Source organism: Ostrinia nubilalis, chromosome Z (assembly GCF_963855985.1).
Source record: "Ostrinia nubilalis chromosome Z, ilOstNubi1.1, whole genome shotgun sequence".
Classification (NCBI taxonomy): domain Eukaryota; kingdom Metazoa; phylum Arthropoda; class Insecta; order Lepidoptera; family Crambidae; genus Ostrinia; species Ostrinia nubilalis.
In genome coordinates, this window is record NC_087119.1 from 2,035,384 (window position 1) to 2,054,750 (window position 19,367).

Below are 19,367 nucleotides of genomic sequence, written 5' to 3' on the forward strand. Positions count from 1 at the left end.
TTCTGAATAAAGAAAAATTAAATAAAAAAATAAAACTATAAGAACAAGAACTTTTGCACGTCGCATGCGACAGAATATGCTGGAATTAACTAAATTAACACCAATCTGTAAGCATGTTCCTGCAAATAAATGATTTTATTTATTATTTTATTATGTGATACTCGGTATTTACTACTCGGTCGGTACTAAATTCATTTATTTTTGCAAATTAACCCTACCACTGCTTCGGGACAATAAATGGGCCAGTGCTGAGAAGAAGCAGCGCAAGAAACTCAGTCACTATTGTCAGCCTCCTTTTCAAGGTTTTACAGTCTTTAAAATATACAAATTATAGTTATAAGTATTGATGCGAGCTAGGTAGTTAAACATTCCAAACATTTTTATCTTTTATATAATCATCAACTTTATAGTAGCCCTATTTCATTAAGGTGCTTTTGATATGTGCTTTAAATTTATGAATGGGCAATTCTACAACAGTTTGTGGTAATTTATTGAAAAGTTTAATACATTTCCCCATAAATGAATTACCAATCTTGTGCAGTCTGAAATTTGGAACGGCGAGTTTATTTTTGTTTCTTGTATTGAACTTGTGTAAATCACTCTTTCTAGTAAATTGCTCTATATTTTTGCGAACATATAAAAGGTTTTCATAAATGAACTGTGAAGCTACTGTCAGTATATTAATCTCCTTAAAGAATTCTATCAAGGACAATCGGGGTCCAAGGTTATAAATGGCCCGCACTGCTCTCTTCTGCAGAACAAACACAGTTTCAATGTCCGCAGCTGAGCCCCACAACAATATGCCGTATGACAAATAAACTAGCCTTGCCTTTTCAATGTCACTTAATTGCCTTATCTTTCTCACTGCAAAAGCAGCTGAACTGAGCCTTGCTGACAAGGTTTCAATATGAGGACCCCACTGAAGTTTAGAGTCTAAAGTGATTCCCAAGACTACATTTTGTAATTTGGTGTCACGAAGCAAATCGAAAGTAGCTGGTAAATGCTATGCCATCATAGAATGTGCGGTAGCCAAGTTGAAAAAAAAAAAGAAAAAAGACAAATGACACGGTCCTCTATTTCAAGCAACTTATGTGCTTTCAGAAATGAGGAAACTTAACTTTTAGTACTACTAGATATTCTTTCTACAACTAGTTTCCTATACTCTATCCACTCTTTAAAATAAAAGCCATCCAAGTAGATGTCTAGTGATACTAACTAGTAACCATAGCTATCTATTAGAAACTACCTAGCTTTTAGAAATCCAATCATTACTATTCACAATTCCTAATAATTGCTACATTGAAGTCACTAAGGCCATGTGGTACATCATCATTACCAAAAATTACTAAAAATCGAATGAGTCCCAGGTATCACAATTGCGGTCCACATTTTGATACCCTACCTCGGGAGCCTAAGTCAACCAATGACTTCATACTCTTAGCTACACACGGCCAGATCCTACTGCACCACCCAGAACTATCGCACTACCTAATTCCCAGGGACTACTCAGAACAGATACCGGTTTCTAATAGGATACGGCTACGATATTCCGGATCCGACCTAACAATTGAGAAAACTGCTTGCAGTTAACGAGATGGGATATTAAATAATGTAGTATTTTCTAAAATCGACACAACATTTAAGAACATAGAAGGAGCCAGGGCTATGTAACACTTCAATAATATTAGTCACTAATAAATTCGTAGGACACTCGAGTATCTCCATTTCCCACACTAATTACCATTACTGAAACTGTACCATTAAGTACTAGATATCACAACGCTGTGTGCATCACCCATCGACTACACACTACGATTTACGGCTCAAAAGCAAATTCGAGTTCCCATTACAGAAAAATCATCATCACCGCTACTGTGAACAGCATGTACCTCGACTTCAACTTTAGACTGGTACAAAACCCTATGGCATTCTTCTCAATTGATCATGAATAGGTAAGCAAGTGCAAAGTGGCAAAGCTGCTACTTTCCCGAGATAAAATCTTATTTTAAGCCTACCGCCCGTATTCTATTACACGAGTACCTACTACAAGGTAAACCGATAATGAATTCAGGAAGTCTATTTAAGCGATTCTAATAGTTTCAGTCTATTTACATCCGTCACGATAATATTCAGATCAGTGGTGAACCGTGATAGGTTCAAATAGTTTACAATAACATTTTTCACTCAATGCACGTGACGTAATTTATTGCATGTTCATAATGGCGCACTTTTTTTTTTATACTATTTGTACCACTGAGCCATACTAAAAATTGTTTTGAGTTAAGATTAAATTATCACTTATGATTGGATGTAATACTAATTTGCAAACTACTACCTTTAACCATAATTATGGTAAAACATGAATATTCATCAACTGAAAACTACCTTGTCTTATAAAACCTACTATAACGAAAATAAAAGATAAAAGTCAAAAAGTACAAGTGCATTTTAGTCAAATATAAAGAAAGCATCATGAATAGTAGGTATGCAAGTGCCACAACTCTGAAAGCCATCCCTGTGACTATAGATTTCAAAATAATGTAATCATCCCTGTGATTTCGAACATGGTGATAGTCAATTGAAAAAAAAATAATAACACGGGCCTTCTATTTCCGCATTTCGGTGCTTGAAGGGCTCCAGAACAGCCGATAAATGACTTAGCGGAGTAACATTGACGTGAGGGTTGTTAGAAATATTTTAAAAACATGGCCATAATGTTCCTTGAGTTTTTGCCTGTACGGCAGAAAGGAGAAAAAAAAAAAAATTTGAAGTGGGCTGGCCTTCTTTATCCCGCTTCTGATGTCGGAGAACGGTCAGAAGGGGCAGGACATTATGTTTCACCAGGAAGTTAAATAAAACGATGTATAGTTTTAACACTATAGATTGTTGTATTTCGGTAAGAATACAATAATAACAATAATAATATTCGAGCAGTCTCACACACAGGACCGAGACAACAATACCGAGCGGCGGGTGAGGCCAGAATGCCACGACTACGGTCGTGCTCGTTCTTTTATACAGCCATCCCCACCCAAACCGGCTAGCAGGTAGCGCCCGACCTGTCTCGGTACGGTCAATACAACTCCTTTTACTTATTGCAAACTATTTTATAACATAACTAGACATTTACAATAAATCAAATTATAATTTATTACATTTAAAATTAATGTTGTTATTATTATTTGGTTTTATTAAAATGATTACTAAGTAATTACATGACAATCAATATTCTACGACATATAGATTAGTTACTAATTGAATAACAGAAATTTGCAGTTTATGAAGTCTGAAATAGGGTTGTGAACGCCCTTGTTTTGGATAAACGATACAAAAATATAAAAAGAAGAATCTAGTTTTTCCTTTTCTCCTCCTTAACTCTACTTGGCACTTGGAATATTAAGAAAAAATCATGATGAAGTACTTCACATTGAGACAAGAGACAGATTTTAAAGGGTTTAAGGTTTAAAATTTTATGGAAGCCTGTTTAAATTCGGACGGTAAGGAATCCTAAAAATATAGTGAGTACAGTATCGGTAACCTTTCACCTCCAAGTCACGAAAACCAAACACAAATTAAAAGTTTGTAGTTTTATATCACACTTGACATGAACGCTTGAAGTTTCATCGATCAAGGTTCAGGGATCTACAGTACTGCTGCCGAAGCTTTACACGAACAATGACACTGCTGCTGCAATTTCGCTTTGCCACCAGAGCGGGCACTGTTTAGATTGGTGACACAGACTGGCCAGAAGAGGCACACCACTCCGCCGATAAACAAATCAAAATTCAAAGCGACGATAGCCGAACGGTGAAGGGGTCGGACTGGCCGACTTGTGATCCGAGGGAGGTTTCCGGCTACTGGGACCGCAATTAAACTGGGACCGCGGTCCCAGTCGCTGGATTCATAAAAGTTTAATATTTTTCTTCCAGCGACTAGGACCTCTCGAAAATAACTTAAAAAATTATACTATTCAAGCCAAAATCGGTACAGTACTAAAATTTATGAGTGGTCCCAGTCGCCGGAAGAAGATTATTTCATTTTTGCGGATCCGGCGATTGGGACCGCGATCCTACACTCGCGAGCAAAAGTATGGAATCACTTACATGAAGTTGTTTCCACGCGATCTTGTGTACTAACGAATTTATAAGTAACAAAAAAAGTGGCACCATTTTAAAGATTAAACTTTCATCTTTAAATTGATACCAAATTCATTTAAATCACACCAGTATTTAAAAAGATATCCCGGCTGATGTGAAGAAGTAACGAAAAAGACATGTATCAACTGTTTGATACGTCGCGAGTTGTGGCCTATTTACCCCCTATAAAAGCACGCGTTTTCGGATTTTTGCTTTCACACGTTGATTCATACACATCTCCGCTTCTTTTGACACTTTAACTGGGATACTACACCTTCAGAAGCAGCACAAATCGTTGCACTATTGCAAGAAGGACTCAGCCAGCAGGCTGTCGCACGTCAGCTCCAAATAAGCCAGTCCTGGGTTTCGAAAGTTTTAAGACGCTTTCGGGGGACTGGTGGCTTTATCTCGAGACCAAGTTCTGAACAGCGCCGATGCACATCGCAGAGGGAAGACCGTATTTTCATGTCAACCACTCTATGAAATCGTCATTTGACTGGAATCGACGTCCAGCAAGAGCTCAGAAATGTTCGTAGGATAGCTGTTAGCGAGTGGACAGTTTGTCTAAGATATAAGCAATAGAATTTGACTCCAAAAAGGCCTGCCACAGGCTCGAAACTGACGGCAGGTCACCGATAAGCACGCTTTCAATTTGCTCGTACACATCTCGATGGGAAGTCGAGCAAGCCACCCCCATAAGCCACTGTTTCAGCGAACCAGCACTGCACAAACCACTCCCCAGGCCGCCTATAGACCCGACCTCTTCGACTGCTGCATTGCAAACACAGTCTGCATTCATCGGAAAACAAAACTCGCCTCCATTACTCGCCTTCCCATCAAAATAAGTGCGAGCTAATTGAAAGCGTGCTTGTCGGTGACTTGCCGTCAGTTTCGAGCCTGTGGCAGGCCTTTTTGGAGTCAAATTCTATTGCTTATATCTTAGACAAACTGTCCACTCGCTAACAGCTATCCTACGAACATTTCTGAGCTCTAGCTGGACGTCGATACCAGGCAAATGACGATTTTATAGAGAGGTTCACATGAAAAAACGGTCATCCCTCTGCGATGTGCACCGGCAATGTTCAGAACTTGGTCTCGGGATACAGCCACCAGTCTCCCGAATGCGTCTTAAAACTTTCGAAACCCAGGACTGGCTTATGTGGAGCTGACGTGCGACAGCCTGCTGGCTGAGCCCTTCTTGCAATAGTGCAACGATTTGTGCTGCTTCTGTAGGCGTAGAATCCCAGGTAAAGTGTCAAAAGAAGCGGAGATGTGTATAAATCAACGTGTGAAAGCAAAAATCCGAAAACACGTGCTTTTATAGGGGGTAAATAGGCCGCAACTCGCGACGTATCAAACAGTTGATACATGTCTTTTTCCTTACTTCTTCACTTCAACCGAGATATCTTTTTAAATACTGGTGTGATTTAAATGAATTTGGTATCAATTTAAAGCTAAAAATTTAATCTTTAAAATGGTGCTATTTTTTTTGTTACTAACAAATTCGTTAGTACACAAGATCGCGTGGAAACAACTTCATGTAAGTGATTCCATACTTTTGCTCGCGAGTGTAGTTAATTCCCAGTCGCCGAAAACCTCATCCGAGGAACGCGGGCTCAATCCCTGCCGCTGCTCGACTAAAGCATAAGTATTTAGCTTAATACGAGGAATTCATGGAATCTTAAAAAAAATTATAATCGCAGTATCGATACCTTGTCACTAATACGACAACGATTCTTAAAACTTAGTTTTAAAGAACTCTATAAACTGTTGCCGTAAGATTATTACTACTTCTACCAGTCCGTTATTGATTAATTTCTACAGTGATAGAAAATTTCATGAAAGAGATCGAGACGCTCAGCGGCAGGAAGTATTTTCTACTTTTCGAGTCGACAGCAATTCAATTAGACACGAGTAGTTTATTACTAAAATTGCCTTCTGTAAGATCTATTATTAATAAAGATATTTTCATTATTTCACAATATATTTTTTTTACAAAAACCCAAAAAAATATACTTTGATTTCAGACATTTATCGTAGACCATTTATTGTGAACCTATAATGGAATAAAAAATGATAGCCAGACACATTGACCCACTTTGCATGCAGAAAATCATGAGAATAATATTTGCAATTTTTATCTATGTATATCAAAATAAAATAATTCTAAGGGCTGATTTTTCAATCGTCAGATAACTTTTAACTGAAGAATAAGTTTGGTACATTGACAGTTTCAGTGTGGGAAATAATAATATGTCAAAATGACGAACTATAGTAACAGATTAAAATATAATTGATTTTGATTTGATTTGAATGAGCTGGCTGTTCCAAAAAGGATGTGGTGCCACTCCAAGGCAAGTATTTAGTAATGCTTCAGCGAAATGATTGCGGTCAGCCACCACAAAGCTGGGGCGACGTGGACTGACAGATGTGATCATTACAATTGGACACCCTGAAACTACTTTATCTTTGGCGTTTATGATTTTAATTAGTAATTAAATATACAGGGTGTTCAAGAGAGAATTCCTTGAAATCAGTCGACCGCCTTGGGCAAATAACTTTTGATATGAGAGTGACACTAATTGTTCGTGGAAAATAATTCAGATAATACAAATTACATTTGAATGAGGAAGGAGAAATTCTGTCTTTAATAAAATTGTATGTGCAGTCAGCGTCACATAGTTTGTGACACACTAAGGCTGAGTTGCACCACCTAACTTTGACCGTAACTATAGCGATAACCGGTTTATTTTGTATGAAGTTTGACAGATTTTTGACGTTTGTCAAAGTTAAAGTAAGATGGTGCAACTCAGCCTAAGTAACCAATAGGTTCGCAACACATCTTTGTTAAAATTGGAATAAGGTTGTCTTGTCAACTTTTTGACCACTTTCAGTGTCACGATCTATTTGACGCTGACTGCACATAAAAGGTCAATTTAAAAAGTCAGTTTCTTTAACATCCTGTAGACAGCCGTTTGTTTACGTAGTTACGGTTGACATTTCTAACCATAGCTGTTGAGTTCTCACGCAAGTATCTTGGGATTTTTAATGGAATTAAAGCTACGAGTATGTCCCCATTAAAAAAGGCGGACAATAATCACAATTGAAAAGTGAAGTAAAGAATGGATTAGGAAAAACTTTTCACAATACATGTTTACGTAGATTAGCCGTACATACATTTGGACGAACTTTGCACTCGCAGATCAGACTATTTTTATTGAAAAATAGCATCTATTACTATTACAATAGATCCATGTTTAGCTTGATGAACCGTCTGTACTATTACAGCAGTTGGCAAGTTGAAAAGTTTGTACGTTGATAGCGAGATCGAGTAACATACCGTTAATTGTATTACGAAGTTGCTAGAGCTTTTGTAGCTGTACTGACTGACTAAAGGCGAAGCATGCCTTGTTTATTAAATGTTATTTATCTTCAAGATGCTAAGTATCTTACTGCCATGGATAAGATGATTTTTTCTTTTATTTATTACTTGAAACACGATTCAAACTGGAAAAATTGAACTGTTTCAAGAGTCGTAAGAATCGACTTGAATGGGAGGACTAGCCGCCATACTAGCGTCTTTAAATGTAAGCTAATTACTATCATGTAAGAGTGGTAAGTATACTGGATTATTGTTTAGCAATAATGACACCTTTTCCTAAAAAGGAATTATTCATACCTCCGAATCACATATCTGCCACACCGTACTGAAAACGTACACTTTTAAAATAGTATCATCCAACTAATATGGTTCGTATTTTTCTAAAAAAAATACGCTATCCAATGATACTTTTTGGTCTACACGGTTCTAACAGCCAGTGACGTACCGAAGCGTTGGGACCGAATGAAACAAAACAAACAATTTGTTCCGACCGTGCCCAGCAATGTTAACTTGGGTGGAAAGTTGTCGATAATGTAAATGTGTCGATAGACTTCCCTGGGAATGGATCCCTATTGAAACAAGTTTTCGCAAGTTATTCTCGCTTTGTTACCTCTGAAATGTTGTTGGTGAGTTTAATGGTTAATATTACGGTCTCGGTTATGGGCTATTAGGACGTAGATCTTTTAAAGTAAGATTACATTGAACTAAATCTAATTTTAATACCTAAATAGATGTAAGCATAAGCTTTCTTTGTACATTCACTGGAACAACGATCTGGTCTAGGTCACGGGTAGCAGCTGGGTAGGGGCAGCATAGGCCTTTCATTATAGAAATCCTTGGGGGACAGTCCAGAAGTGGACGTCCTTTCAGTTAAAACGGTTTTGGTCTTTCTTCTCATATTTGCTTGGATATTGCATTCGACAGAATGTAGTATAAAGAAAACTGGAGGATACAATGAAGAATAGTATCTACAATCAGTGTCTCCTCCCTAACACTTGACCCATTGGGATTAGAATCCAAACATCGACAATCGACTCAAGAGCAAGCACTACTTAAGGCTTGAAATGTAGCTTGAATTTTACGTACCGCACGATACAAATGCTATTTGTAACAATTAGAGAAAACAGTTTAAATCAGCCAGTGGCTATGCCCTGGCCCGGGATAAATAAACTAATTCTAAAACACGGTGTGATTAAAATATAGTGGCTACGTGCTGGTCAAACTTGGGTTTAGGGCGGAATCTAACCGCCCAGTTTACTGGTGGAGTTGTGAATCAAGACAAATTAGTAATAGTATTGTAGTTATTCGTATTTTGGCATTGCGCTGGTTAGAAGTCACCTGGCAAGCGATAGGTAGGTTCAATTTCCTCCAGAAGTAATTGTTTTTTTTTTACATTATTATAAAAGAAATACAAAATGTGAATGACACAAGTTAGACTGCTTAATAACTTTCCAAATCACGAAAAAAACTTCCTCTTCACGGCTCATTTGTCAGTAGGATGATTTAATTTTCATATTATTTTTTAACATTTTTTATGATTTTGTAAAATTAATGAACATTTTTTATTATATTAGGCAATATCCTTTTGATTTGAAGGGCTAAATGAAAAGCCGGTGCAATTCGCTTTTTTACTCCACCGACTGTTATGGCCCATTGCCACTTCAACTTCTTTATTTTACGAGCTGTATTGGCAACTCGAGTTCTTTTGCCAATAAAAACATGGCCGGTTTTCCATTTCAAGCTGCTGAACCCTAAAGGTTCAGTCCAAAATATAATCGATTGGATAAATTGCAAATCTGGTAGAGACGATAACGCTCCTCTGCAAATGATTTTTATTGACCTATATTAAATAACATTTGCACTGGGAATATTGCCGTTTCTTCTAATGTTTCTTAGGAATTATCCTTTAAGGCTTTACATAATCAGGTTTGTCTTATATCTTTACGTATATCTTCAGGAACTATAGGTAACCTGAGATGGGTAATCAGTTTATGAAGCATTTGCTTGCTTCGCCTTTTTTCTTGTCATCGAGTTAGCAAAACAATTGAAATACCCAATATACATTTGAGTAGGTATATCCTTTCATTCTCATTTTTTCATTTTAGTCAAGTAGATATGATACCAGTAACACGATTCGGGTTTCATGAGTAGTAACTTTAGTTAGTAAAAAAAGTTAATTATTAAGCAGAAGCTTTTAGACCTTGTAGTGATGAGTATCACTCGTATTTCGAGGAAGACATTAAGTATTTACATAATTCCAACCCCACATTATGTACTGCCAGCCTAATAGCGCTGCACGAGCCTCACTACATAAAAAATAGCTCGTGCATCAGATCACCCTGTACATTGCGAATGCAATAAGGTCGAAAGTTGTACAACGTGATTTAACTATCACTGCAATGCGTAGAAACAGTTTCAGTGGTGAAATGTTGAAATTAATTGTTTTCAGGTTTCTGAGGCTGCCCAACTGTAATCCTTAATGATGCATTTACCGAATACCTGTGGTCTGTGTGGTTACCCCACATTAAAACATGTTAAGAGTGTTTTTGCCAAAAATGAGTATATTGAATTATGCATCATGACCGCTTGGGTACTTTGAGTAACGGGCTATGATAGCGGTTGAGGTTGCGGGTCGAATCTCGGTTGGGGCACATTTTAATGCTAGAGTGATGAGTACGAGGATATAGTCCAGAAGTCGTGGATGTTTAAAGTGTAATCATTTAAGTATGTATGTGTCTTAAATCTTTGTAATAAGTACCTCAATAGGTGTAGTAATGTTTGTGTCTAAAATCATTGTAATAAGTATAGGAACGTCATACAGATTAAGGTAAGGTATAAGTTTCACAATAGAACAGTACCTATTCCTTGAAGCTTGCGGCAAATATTTACTGAACTTCAGTTTCTTGTACAATATCAAGATCAATGTTACACTAAAATAGATACTGTGAGGAAGCAAAACAGCACTTAAAAGTTACAAAAAACTACAGGTTTTGCCTCTCTCTTTCTTTTTTTACTTGGTAAAGTGCTCTCGTAAGCAGGACAAAAAATGGTAAGTCGCTTCCACCATTAACGAGAAAGTACTTTTAAATTTCAGTCTTCAGAATACTTTATTTCAAAGAAAATGCTGAAAATAATAATGTTCAATAGCTACCACCTATTATAGACTATTTATAATAAAGACTTAGGGTGAAGACACTTTAGTTAAGTTTTTATACTACAGTAAAATAATGAAACGCATAACTTGCAACACTAAAATAAAAAAATAAGTATGTAGAGAGTATTTATTTCAAGGAAAGCTACTCACTACTATCACATAGCAAGTCACTACTATCTTATACTAACTTTTTTTTTGTAAAATTGCTGGCTGAGTTCTTGCGCTACTACTTTTCACAAAATCTCAAGCAATAACAAGTTTAAAATTATATTGTGACGTGTAAAATAAGAATATTTTGAAGCCAATTTATATTACCAACAAAGCTTTTACGACTCCAAGTAGGAAAAATAGTTAATGCAATATAATTTACAGGAATTAAAATGCCTGCCTGCAGCAGCGTTAATTTAAAATAATATGTTTTTTATTTATCATAATATGTACTTTTATGTGCTGGATTAATTAACCTACATTGCAGTAAAATAATATTTGAAGCAGTTACTTGCATTGGACACGATGCAGCCCCGGGCCCATTCATTAAACTGGTCCACAATGTCTAGAAACATTAAGTTCATTTTAGCGTGAATTTTAGCTGTTCCATTAAGTCAAATGTAATTTTAGTTAAGACCTACTAAAGTTTTACAATTGGCAGTATGTGCGATGCGTCGGCGACAATTATTCAGTATGAATATTTGCCGTCAGCGATTATTTCCGAATTAAGTCGCAAGTAGTCGCCGATATACTCTCAAGCCTTGATCACACGTACCGAGCAAACGGGCGAGACAGTAAAATGTTTATTCGGTCGAGACGGTTGGGAGAGCGAGTCACATACTCGAGCGCTCGGCCGAGCACTCGGCGTAATGTTCATACACACCGAGTACTCGGCCGAGAGCACTGTCTCGCCCGTTTGCTCGGTACGTGTGATCAAGGCATCACACGTCTGTGAACTCTCTACCTCTCATTGAGATTCACAATTGTCTTTTTTTAGACCCCTGAAATCACTTTAGTGATGCTGGAGCCTCCAAAAATTGTTTAAGATTAACTGGCAGATGTTTTACTTAAGCATGTGTCAAGTGCCCTTCTAATCCAGAGGCTGGGTATACCTTGATTCGGAAAAAATCAAATGCAATCGCGAGTCAAGTTACGATAGCGGCATCTACCGGGCCCTCTCTCTCTCTTAATAACTGGTAACAGACGGGGAGGCTGAATGAAGCGTGCTTTTAATAGCAACAACCAACTTTGTAATGTAGAGTCAAGTAAAAAGCCAGGTATTGGTTTGCAGATGTTTTGTAGTTGTGATTGTGATTCGGTAGTTATAATACTACAAGAGTACAATTTGATAAATGGCTAATTGTGAAAGTGACATAAAGAAGACACAACAAAAAGCTTTAAAGTCTACGTATCATACATTGTTAGCAGTCTAAAAGATTTTAACAAAACTTAAACAATCATACAGTTATAAAATCAATCACTGCCTTGAAATTGGAGTACTCCACTAGCTCCAATTGCAAGTGCATTCCAATAGCAAATAGCAAAGTCTCTCAATAAATTAATAAACTAGCGGCCGCCCGCGACTTCGTACGTGTGGATTCCGTTTTACCCCCTACGTTTAGCCGTTTTGGCTTAAGGCTGCACACGCGACGGAAGCTTAAAAAATGGAGTAACTTCTCCCGTTTTCCCAAAATTTCCCTTCACTACTCTGCTCCTAAGTATACTATAACCTGCTCAGGAGTATGAAGAATAATTGTACCAAGTTTTAAATCCGTCGAGTAGTTTTTGTTTCTATAAGGAACATACAGACAGCCAGACAGACAAAAATTTTACTGATTGCATTTTTGGCATCGGTATCGATCACTAATCACCCCCATAAAGTTATTTTGAAAATATATTTCATGTACAGAATTGACCTCTCTGCAGATTTATTATAAGTATAGATTAAACCTAAGTATTTTTATTTTATTTTATTCGGAATACCAACGGCAACCAAAATACAAATAATTAATAGTACTACGACCTATGCATTTAAATTAAAGCAACATTAAAAATGTCTTATCAGTTTGTATGTACCTTGTAACAACAAAAACTAAAATCCACACTACATCCTGGTTCTAACAGTTTTTAAATCAAAATTAGTTGCTAGGAAAGTGATTTACCTGGGCAACTATAGGTACGCACTTTCAAAAAAAGCTTATTATTAACAAAAATGTCACTGATAATGACTTCATTGACTAAATCGATGGCGTTCTATTCTTTAGATCAAGACTTAGGCTGAGTTGCACCACCTCACTTTGACCGTAACTTTAACGAAAACCGGTGTTTTTTGTATGGAATTTGACAGACGTTTGTAAAAGTTAAAGTAAGATGGTGCAACCCAGCCTTAGCATCTCAAAACTGCTACAGATTCCGTTAGAACTTTAGCGAATATTCTATCCTACTAATATCCTGCTCCTACTAATATTATAAATGCGAAAGTTTGTGTGGATGACTGGATGTTTGTTACTCTTTCACGCAAAAACTACTGAACGGATTTACAGTATTATTGTTTAGAACCCAGAATAACATATAGGCTATAATTTATGACGATTTGTTACAAACTAAAAATCTCGCGGGCGAATCCGTAGGCAATAGCTAGTTATTTAATATTATGCATGTGTGCTGGTCACGAAATTACCCCATAGTTTATTAGACTTTGACATCATTGCTGATGTCAGGAAGTCCCAAAAAAATAAAAGATGCGGTGTTAGCGCACCTACCTACTATTAAGTAGTGCATGTTGTATCGTACAGAGAGGCCGGCCCGGCCGGGTATTCAAGATTGGGAAAAAATCAAATGCAATCGCGAGTCAACTTCGCACATCGCCATCTAGTTCACCCTTTAGTTAATAGGTCTTTTAGCGAATGGGGAGATAAAGGTGAGGGTTCATGCCCATTGTAAGCCGACCTATCAAGCAAGTACCGGTCAACGAAATGGTGTATTTCACATACACCATTTCGTCACACACACGTCCATCAAAAATATTTGATTAATGAACTTTGAAACTTTTGCACTTGGAATGGCACATGAAGCACATTGTGTCTTATTTATTAACACATTAGCATTAACTTGTATTGTCGTTGTTTTATTCTAACAAAATTTAATGAGCAACTCTAAACGATAGAGAAAAAGTTCTTAGAGTAGGCGCACACCGTTGATTTTTCGTCGGCCGATAGTTTAGTCGGGCAGTTGATCAGTATGGGCATGTATGGGAGTGCGCACACTACGCCGATTCGATTTGGCCGATTCTTCATACAATTTAAAATCGGGCACAACTATCGGCCAACTAAAAATCAACGGTGTGCGCCTACTCTTAATGTAACTGATTAATTTATATTTTGGGAGTTGATTTGTAGTGGACGGTTTTTTGTTCATTATTGGCCCAATAGATGCGACTGTCGATTCTCTAACAATGTCTCAAAATGGTTGAAAAAAAAACTTTACGCATTATTAGAGCACTACGATAAAACTGCTTATTTATCAACTGGATAGTGTTTCACAATTATTGTTGACATTGTTAGCATACATTATACAATATGCATACTTATGTCAAGCCAGGTCAGTGAGAGACATTTTCATGTTTGTTTTAGACTTTGACATCATTGCTGATGTCAGGAAGTCCCCAAAAAATGTCAGAGATATATGTTGCTTTATTATTACTACTGTTGCAAAGAGGCTGGCACGGCCGGGTATTTAAGATTCGGAAAAAAGCAAACGCAATCGCGAGTCAACTCCGGATACCGCCATCTAGTGGACCCCTTAGTTTGATCGGTCTTTTATTGGACAAGCAGACAGAAAGTGAAGGCCCTTGACTGTGGCCTTGACCATTGCTTACCGTCATATTTTTTATGTCCTTATTGGAAATGAAATTGTGTATAAAATGGTTTGTCTTTTACATTAATATTCACTTATTATCTTACTGTAATTCTAAAAATCCGTAAGTCAAAATTATCGAGTAAGGAGAGCAAAACTTTACTATTTTTATTTGTAATTTGTGTCTTGAACGCTATTGGCCTAATCGATGCAACTTTCGATAACATAAAAATGGCATCATCAAATCGGAAAAACTACTCACGCGATTTTATGTAGTGCGACCATGCTCACATACTTATCCATTAATTAGAGTGGATGTGTAACTGTTTCATTTTTTCATCCTACTTCCTACTAATATTACAAAATTCGAAAGTTTGGATGTCTGGATGCATGTTTGTTACTCTTTCACGAAAAAACTACTGAACGGATTTAAATGAAACTTTACAGTATTATTCTTTATAACCCAGATTAACATAAATAGGTCATAATTTATGACGATCTGTGACAAATTAAATTTCACGCGGGTGAAGCCGCGGGCAAAAGCTAGTTTAGAATATTATACTAGTACGCATAAGTCAGTGTCAGTTTGAGACATTTAATTTCATGTGTTTTTAGACTTTGAACATCATTACTGATGTCAGGGAGTCCCAAAAAAATATACGGCGGTCTTGACCGCTTTAGTATTGCATGTTATGTATTAAAGAGAGACTGGGCCGGCCGGGTATTTAAGATTGGGAAAAAATCAAACGCAATCGCGAGTCAACTCCGGACACCGCCATCTAGTTCACCCCTTAGTGAAATCAGTCTTTCAGCAAAATATGGGGAGGTAAAACGTCCACCGTGACCTATTACGTATTGGTTCTTACAATCCGTGAAGCCAAATTAGCAACTGTAAAGGAGAGCAAAATGTAACTATGTGATTGTGTTTTTCATATAAACGATCCATGTTTAGTAATGGCCGAATCGATGAGTTTAGATTCTATAACACGATGTTAAGACTGATTTACACGTATTAAGTAGTTAAGTAGGTAACTATGAGATTATAACTTAAAGAATAAGATTGTAACTTAATTTGAAGTGATTAATTGCATGTAAACACAGAATTTAGTAGCAGGTTGGAAGTTAAAATTTAGTTGTAGGCTAAATTTTAAATTGGAACTTTACATGCAACTTAGTCACTTAAAATTAAGTTAAAATTTAGTTACCCACTTAACTACTTAATACGTGTAAAATCAGCCTGTAGATTTGATTGATTGAGCATCTTATAAGTCAGTGTCAACGCGAAGCTGTTTATAAAATGCATGTCGGCGTGAGACATTTTCAGGGTTTTTTTGACTTTGACATCATTTGATGATGTCAGGAAGTCTCCAAAAAATAAACGGTGCGGTCGTAACCGCACCTATATTGCGTCAATAAGATTATTGTATGTGTGACGTATCACGTGTGTGTTGTGTCTCGTACAGAAAGATCGAGCCGGCCGGGTATTAAGGATTCGGAAAAAATCAAATGATATCGCGAGTCAACTTCGCATAGCGCCATCTAGTTGACCTTTTAGTTTCATTGGTCTTGTCTTTTAGGCTTTTAGCGATTGGGAACGGTTATGGCCACTGTCCACCGTCACCTTTGTCCACCGTCACCTAGGTATTGGTCAATGAAAAGGTGTATGGTAATTTGCAAGATAAGTAACAGAATCCAAAAAATATTTTATAGGTATTTGAATGTGACATCGAACTACTGAATTTAAAAAGCTTAGAAATTATGAGATGAGACAATGTGTATAATTTGTGTCATCTCATTAACATTAATTAACTTAAAATGGTGTTGGCAACTGTAAAGGAGAGTATAAAAATCAGGAATTAATATCTTCAACATAAACCTTGTGACTTTCATTTGAAGATTTTCAAATGAATATTTTCATATTTTACAAATAAAAAAGTATGTTTATAACCGTTGTCTAGTACCCATAGCTTTGCTTAGTTTGGGACTAGAGGCGCAGTGTAAAATTTTCCTTCCGTTATTATTATTTATTTCTTGTTTATTATTTGTCCCAATCGACGCGACTTTCTACTCTCAAACACCATGTTATCATCATCTCAAAACCGCTGTAATACTTTACGCGGTGTTAGAGCGCTACTACGAGTATACTGCATATGAGTACTCATAAATCAGTACCAACTCAATACTGTCTCATGGTTTGTTGGCATACATAAAATATGCATACGCAAGGGTATGTACCTACCAGTCAGACACTTAAAGGGTTTCTTGACTTTGACATAATTTCTGATGTCAGGGAGCCTCAAAAAAATAAGGTGGATACCACCGCATGAACTTGTTGTAGAGAGAGCCCGGGCTGGGTAGTCAAGATTCGGAAAAAATGAAATGCAATCGCGAGCTAACTCCGGACACCACCATCTACGAGTAGATGACCTCTCAGTCGATCAAACTTTAGCTTGTAGAGAGATTAACTGTTCTTGACCATTGATTGAATGCGTAATGCGAATTCTAAAGGTTAAAGTATCAATGAGAGGCTTACCGTACACAATTTTAAAAGACAGGGTTTGACCCTTTTGATAGGATGTAGAACCAGTTTCATCTTAGTTTAACGTAAGCATTAAAACGTTTAATATAATTTTAAGTATTTTAAAAATAACTAACCTAGCTCGTAGTCTGGTTAATAACTAAGTTATATTGCTGTGTATACTAAGTTTACAGACAGTTTGATAGCTGCAGCAGCTGATCGCAAAAGTATGTCAGTGCATTAGTGGGGTGGCCAACATGCCCGATTTAATATAAAGAAGAGGAACAAAGTAAAGATGACGTAAGAACGATTTAACAAGATTGAAAAGCATATAATAAGGAGTTCACAACAAGCTTACCGCGTTGAGACGATTTCAATCCAATAAGGTCTAATCCATAAAGTGGCCTTAATCTTTAATGGAACGTTTTTCAAACAGAAAGGTGAACGATCAAATCACAAATGAACTCGCAAATTATGAAAATTTCATAGAACTTCTTTACTTTATAATGTAGTTTTTACGGTTTATAATGAGCACGATTAATTTTATAAAATAAGGATCTATATTTTGCCACATTATGTTAACAAAAAAAATATACAGGTCTATGTCATATTTTATTTAAGTAATTGAGAAGTTGCAGACTATTTAGTAAAGCCACATATTATGGATTCTTTACAGTCAAGGGCATGAGTACTCTACATTTTTGTTGCTCTTACATAAATATTTATAGTACTACCTGTATGTAACCATATTTTAACCTATGTGTAGGTACATACGTACAGAATAGTCATGTAACGAGGAACATTACTCGTACGTTGTAGCAGTTGTGAGATTAACATTCTACGTTGTTGTTGTTCACCAAACGGACGTCAGTTTACGAAGATCAACTTTTCCTTTGATGAAACGAGATAATACATTTTGGTGGTATTTGTGCCATTATGAAATTTAGCTTCGGTAGCTTTTTATTTAAAGTAGGTAAGTGATAAACGAATCAGGCTTAATTTTAATATTATGTGAAAATAATAAAAGTAGCAGAACCTGTAAGCATAACCGACTCTTGACTGACTGACTGACATGGTGATCTATCAACGCACAGCCCAAATCACTGGACGGATCGGGCTGAAATTTGGCATACAGGTAGATGTTATGACGTAGGCAGCCGCTAAGAGAGGATTTTACGAAACTCCACCCCTAAGGGGGTAAAACGGGATCCACGCGTAGTCGCGGGCGGCCACTAGTCCATGATAAGGTTCTAACCTATTAAATAAAGTACTACACCTAAGAGTGGAAGGGAGATGGAACTACTTCTAAGTACACGCGCTGTGATAAGCCTGCCTGGCTACTGCCAGTAGATTTATGGCCAGACTCATAAGCCATACAATCCAGGGTTACCTATTAGCCTAGGCGCAGTCCATCGATTTTTCGTCGGCCGATAGTTTAGTCGGGCAGTTGATCAGTATGGGCATGTATGGAAGTGCGCACATTACACCGATCGGATATGGCCGATTCGATCGGGCACAACTATCGGCCAACTAAAAATCGGTGGTCTGCGCCCAGTCAAGGAAAATTTAAAAATGACTTATTGACCTGTCAATCTACATTGACAGTCTATTTTGTACATCATGCGCGATGTTTCTGCGAAGTCATTGATAACTGATCATTATATTTACACACACCTTATAACCTTCTTATCTGCACTTTGGTAAAGAGTAGGTAATGGAGCTAGAAATCTTAAGTAACTAATTTTGTTCTATAGTGCTTATGCTATAAAACAAAATTAGTTAATTAAGATTTATAGATATAAAGGGCTATATGTATAGTTAGCAGCATGATATTGGTAACAATGAATTTGTAGTTATCAATGACACTTTTTGTACCATACAATTACAGAAAGCATTTAACCATACAACACGCATTTATGTAAGATAAGAGGTTAAGATATTTTTTGTATTGACTCTACATATTTTGTTACTCTCACGGCTATACAAAACCATTGCCTATGCCGAGGTATCATCGATTTATATTGCTTGTATAATCATATAACTATAATCTCAAGTTACGCGGGCAACAGGTGACAACCCTGCGTCGATGGGCACTATATCTTCATGGGAATGCCGATATTGAAAGCGAGATTGAATGGATAATAACACCACTAGAGAAAAAATGACATTTTACATAATAGGGATCGTTATTTATTTCTAGGGTATTTTCTAACTTGTTACAGGACCTTGTTTAAGTTTTTAGTAATATTTTAAAGAACATTCATTGTAACTATGGACTTTACTTCATAGTAACATTAAGCTTAACTTTCAGTGTAATTGTTATTATAAATGTTA

The 19,367-nt window shown here is 36.8% G+C and overlaps 1 protein-coding gene across 6 annotated transcripts in view; it reads right to left on the bottom strand.

Moving 5' to 3' along the window:
- LOC135086733 (potassium voltage-gated channel protein Shaker) overlaps positions 1–19,367 on the bottom strand; it is a 516,839-nt gene that overhangs the window by 86,345 nt on the left and 411,127 nt on the right. The gene's annotated exons all lie outside the window — the stretch shown is intronic.